General features: G+C 54.1%; 1 non-coding gene across 1 annotated transcript in view; it reads left to right on the top strand.

Annotated features, from left to right (window-relative positions):
* The first annotated feature begins 4,015 nt into the window (after positions 1-4,015).
* LOC126141733 (small subunit ribosomal RNA) overlaps positions 4,016-5,000 on the top strand; it is a 1,909-nt gene continuing 924 nt past the window's right edge. Inside the window, exon 1 of the ribosomal RNA XR_007529573.1 lies at positions 4,016-5,000. This exon is cut by the window's right edge and continues 924 nt beyond it. This is a non-coding gene — a ribosomal RNA (small subunit ribosomal RNA).

Here is a 5,000-nt window from a genome sequence, read left to right as displayed (position 1 = left end):
GTAATAGGAGGGTAGGAAAATATGGGCAACGGTTCGCGCGCGCCCTCTGGTCCTGACATCAACGTCCACAATAAACAGACCATACCGCCCTCTATGGGACGACGCTGACACCGCCACCCACAGACACAACACAGCCATCTATGAGAATGTGACCAAACTACATTGCCGTCTGGCCCAGAAACGACACCTCCATCTACAGGAATCCAACGGAACTACACCAACCATACTGCCAAACCACAGCATCGCCATCTATGACAATGTGACGAAACCACATGCAATAGCCCCATCTACGCGAATCGGACGACACTACGTCCACCATGTCGCGCGCAACACGAAAACTAAATACCGCCATCTGCAAGTCTCCCGAAACATGACCTGCTGCACCGACGATACCGCCATCTATGAGACGCCACCCCGACTACGACATCGCTAGGTCCCACAGTACCCATTTTCCGACGCCACCCACAAAGCCTGCATCATCTGTCCACCACAGGAACCCGAACGCCAGTGCCTGCGTCGCACGAAGTAGTCAACCGACAATCACTCCACCCGCACCCGCACGTGCCCCACCCCAACCGCCGAAATCGCAACTCCAGCGGATGAACGGCGGACTCTTCCCGCACTCGTACGTTGCAATCCACCCCTATATCTTGCGTTTCACGAAGAGTTATATCCAATATGCCAAATTCCCGCTGTCCCTATACATGCTGTAAGTCTGTGCACACAATATGAACCACACCTCAGTGAGACACTCTATCACACATTACTCTCTGCCTGTAACAGACACAGATACAATATGTAAGCACCAGCATGGACCAACGTCCGGTGCATCCTCTCCGCCACAGTACACCATCCACACTATGATAACCACACCAGGGGGTCCAATTCTAAAATAGAATATCCCACCCGTCCGACATCCACAATTGCTCAGATAAGCCACCAACACCCACACATGTCCTACACAGGGGTGCACCCAACACCACCTCACTGCCTCCTGTTACGGCACAGAAACAATGGCAGGAATGAATCACACAGGTCTGCCGCTCCCTTGCCGCAACCACAGACGCGGCGCGCCTCCAGTCACGAGCGAAAAGCGCATAAGCGCATCCTGACGAGACATAACTGCTGTGACATACTGACGCTGCCTCCGACATTCACTTACAATGATCACTACCAACGAACCTCGGCCCCCCCCCCCCCCCCCCCCCCCCCCCCCCAACACACGCTCTTACCATGTTGTGTACTGTAATCCAACCCATTTCGCACCTTAACCTAACCCATTTTGCACCTTAACCTAACCAAATTCGTAACGCAATTTGTACCGCAATGTAACGCAATTTGTACCGCAATGTAACGCAATTTGTGCTTAACCTAACCCACGTTGTGCCTTAACCTAACCCACGTTGTGCCTTAACCTAACCCACGTTGTGCCTTAACCTAACCCACGTTGTGCCTTAACCTAACCCACGTTGTGCCTTAACCTAACCCAAGTTGTGCCTTAACCTAACCCAAGTTGTGCCTTAACCTAACCCAAGTTGTGCCTTAACCTAACCCAAGTTGTGCCTTAACCTAACCCAAGTTGTGCCTTAACCTAACCCAAGTTGTGCCTTAACCTAACCCAAGTTGTGCCTTAACCTAACCCAAGTTGTGCCTTAACCTAACCCAAGTTGTGCCTTAACCTAACCCAAGTTGTGCCTTAACCTAACCCAAGTTGTGCCTTAACCTAACCCAAGTTGTGCCTTAACCTAACCCAAGTTGTGCCTTAACCTAACCCAAGTTGTGCCTTAACCTAACCCAAGTTGTGCCTTAACCTAACCCAAGTTGTGCCTTAACCTAACCCAAGTTGTGCCTTAACCTAACCCAAGTTGTGCCTTAACCTAACCCAAGTTGTGCCTTAACCTAACCCAAGTTGTGCCTTAACCTAACCCAAGTTGTGCCTTAACCTAACCCAAGTTGTGCCTTAACCTAACCCAAGTTGTGCCTTAACCTAACCCACGTTGTGCCTTAACCTAACCCACGTTGTGCCTTAACCTAACCCACGTTGTGCCTTAACCTAACCCACGTTGTGCCTTAACCTAACCCACGTTGTGCCTTAACCTAACCCACGTTGTGCCTTAACCTAACCCACGTTGTGCCTTAACCTAACCCAAGTTGTGCCTTAACCTAACCCAAGTTGTGCCTTAACCTAACCCAAGTTGTGCCTTAACCTAACCCAAGTTGTGCCTTAACCTAACCCAAGTTGTGCCTTAACCTAACCCAAGTTGTGCCTTAACCTGCTCTGTAATTGGCATATGACACGTTACATTAATCCAGTGTTGTCTAACCACAACCCTCTGAATATAGTTCGCTACTCGCACCGCCCACCCTCTTGTGTATCGTTTCATGTTCAACACTTCGCAAGTGTTGCTTACTTTTTACATGCTCCCGCTGTACACTGTAATGTGGACGACTGCAGGATGTACATCGCCCCCCCCTCCCCCCTGCCTTCGCACGCTGGTCGTTCAGGTGCTTGCGTGTTCAATGCCCTTCGCAGCTGTTCACTGGCATTCGCATGTCGAAGCGCTCAGTCTACGTCGTGGTACGGCCTGTGTCCACTGTCCGCTGATGTCGTAAGCTTAACCCTCACATTGTACTGCACATAGGTCCGTATGTACTGAATGATATGCTGTGGCACATGTGTGACTGTACAACGACTGCGCCCAACAACAGCGAACCATACGGTCCAAATGTTGTGCACTCAGCCACGTGCCGTCTCCCCATAACAGCTACATTGCAGTGTGGTACGCCATAGAGACGTGTGGGAGTAACGGACGCCCTGGATGGCGATCAGCATGAGCCGTCTGTTGATGTAGTGGCGCGTGTATTCAAACGTAGTCGTCTCTTCTCACACAGTGTGATAGCATGGTGCACCGCGTTCCACATCTGCGACATGGTACAGATGCTGGTTGACAGTCGGTCTCGTAATGGACATCGCATACGTAGGGGGCCACCTCCCACGTGTTCTCTAGTCGTGCACATTTTGTTGCGTGTATGTGGGCAGACGTAGTGTGTCGTGACACCTAACAGACAGGTATGCAATAATCGTTGCATTTGCAAACTGGGATGGACGTCTACGTTTGCTGGTGACGTTACGCAAATGAACAACTGGTAAACCCATTGTGGTGCGGTTGTTGTTGCTGGAGGTAAATCAGTAAGGGCAAATCTGTGTGTGAAGCGATACGCGGCGGTGGCTGGGCGGGACCGTCCCCGGCCGGTGAGGGGGGGGCCGCCCGGCGTGCTGGCCGCGCGGTGCGTGGGCGCACGCGCTACAGCCGGCTGGTGGGGGCGCCCAGTGGCAGGCGCGCCGGCCGACGGACGCGGCAGGCGGCGCAGCTGCGCGCCGGGGCACCCTGCGCGCGGCGCCGGGCGGCCAAAGTGGGTCCTCGCGGGCCCGGTGCGAAGCGCGGTGGACATCTGCAGTGTGCTGGTCCGACTGAGGACTGTGTGCGTTGAGGATGCGCCGCCGCCCGGCACTCGGCGCCGCGACGCCGTCTGCTGCTCGGTCGCCCCAGCGGTTCTCGCTGGTGGTTTGTATCGCAGTTGTGCAGACGTGTTGGCACGTGCGCTGTGCTGGGAGAGTTCGCTTCGGCACCCACGTGGGGCCTTTGCCCTTCTGTGGCGCTGGCGTTGGAGCTGCCGGTCACCGTAGGTGGCGCGTGTTGTCTCCCGCCGGCAATGCCACGACAGCACGCTCCCGGGCCTCTGTCGGCAGCGGCAAGCTCAGTTGGGAGCACGGGTGGTCGCACCTAAAGCGTCTACTCGCCTAACTCCGGGCGATTGCGCCTCTCTCGAACCCGACCAAGTACTTAGGACGGCGCTGCGCGCCGCCGGGACCTGAGAGGGTTTCGAGGTGTATTGTGCAGGGGAGCTCAGCCTCCTCCTGTTTGCAGAATAATTGAGCGGACGCTTGCGTGTTCGCGCGGGCCCCTGGGACACACTCCCGGGCGGCCGGCTGCTCAGCTCTAGTTGACGCAGCTCCCTGGTTGATCCTGCCAGTAGTCATATGCTTGTCTCAAAGATTAAGCCATGCATGTCTCAGTACAAGCCGCATTAAGGTGAAACCGCGAATGGCTCATTAAATCAGTTATGGTTCCTTAGATCGTACCCACGTTACTTGGATAACTGTGGTAATTCTAGAGCTAATACATGCAAACAGAGTCCCGACCAGAGATGGAAGGGACGCTTTTATTAGATCAAAACCAATCGGTCGGCTCGTCCGGTCCGTTTGCCTTGGTGACTCTGAATAACTTTGGGCTGATCGCACGGTCCTCGTACCGGCGACGCATCTTTCAAATGTCTGCCTTATCAACTGTCGATGGTAGGTTCTGCGCCTACCATGGTTGTAACGGGTAACGGGGAATCAGGGTTCGATTCCGGAGAGGGAGCCTGAGAAACGGCTACCACATCCAAGGAAGGCAGCAGGCGCGCAAATTACCCACTCCCGGCACGGGGAGGTAGTGACGAAAATTAACGATACGGGACTCATCCGAGGCCCCGTAATCGGAATGAGTACACTTTAAATCCTTTAACGAGTATCTATTGGAGGGCAAGTCTGGTGCCAGCAGCCGCGGTAATTCCAGCTCCAATAGCGTATATTAAAGTTGTTGCGGTTAAAAAGCTCGTAGTTGGATTTGTGTCCCACGCTGTTGGTTCACCGCCCGTCGGTGTTTAACTGGCATGTATCGTGGGACGTCCTGCCGGTGGGGCGAGCCGAAGGCGTGCGACCGCCTCGTGCGTGTTCGTGCGTCCCGAGGCGGACCCCGTTGAAATCCTACCAAGGTGCTCTTTATTGAGTGTCTGGGTGGGCCGGCACGTTTACTTTGAACAAATTAGAGTGCTTAAAGCAGGCAAGCCCGCCTGAATACTGTGTGCATGGAATAATGGAATAGGACCTCGGTTCTATTTTGTTGGTTTTCGGAACCCGAGGTAATGATTAATAGGGACAGGCGGGGGCATTCGTA

Source organism: Schistocerca cancellata, unplaced genomic scaffold (assembly GCF_023864275.1).
Source record: "Schistocerca cancellata isolate TAMUIC-IGC-003103 unplaced genomic scaffold, iqSchCanc2.1 HiC_scaffold_745, whole genome shotgun sequence".
Taxonomy (NCBI): domain Eukaryota; kingdom Metazoa; phylum Arthropoda; class Insecta; order Orthoptera; family Acrididae; genus Schistocerca; species Schistocerca cancellata.
Note: the sequence above shows the minus strand (reverse complement) of the source record. Positions and strands in the feature narration are given on the sequence as shown.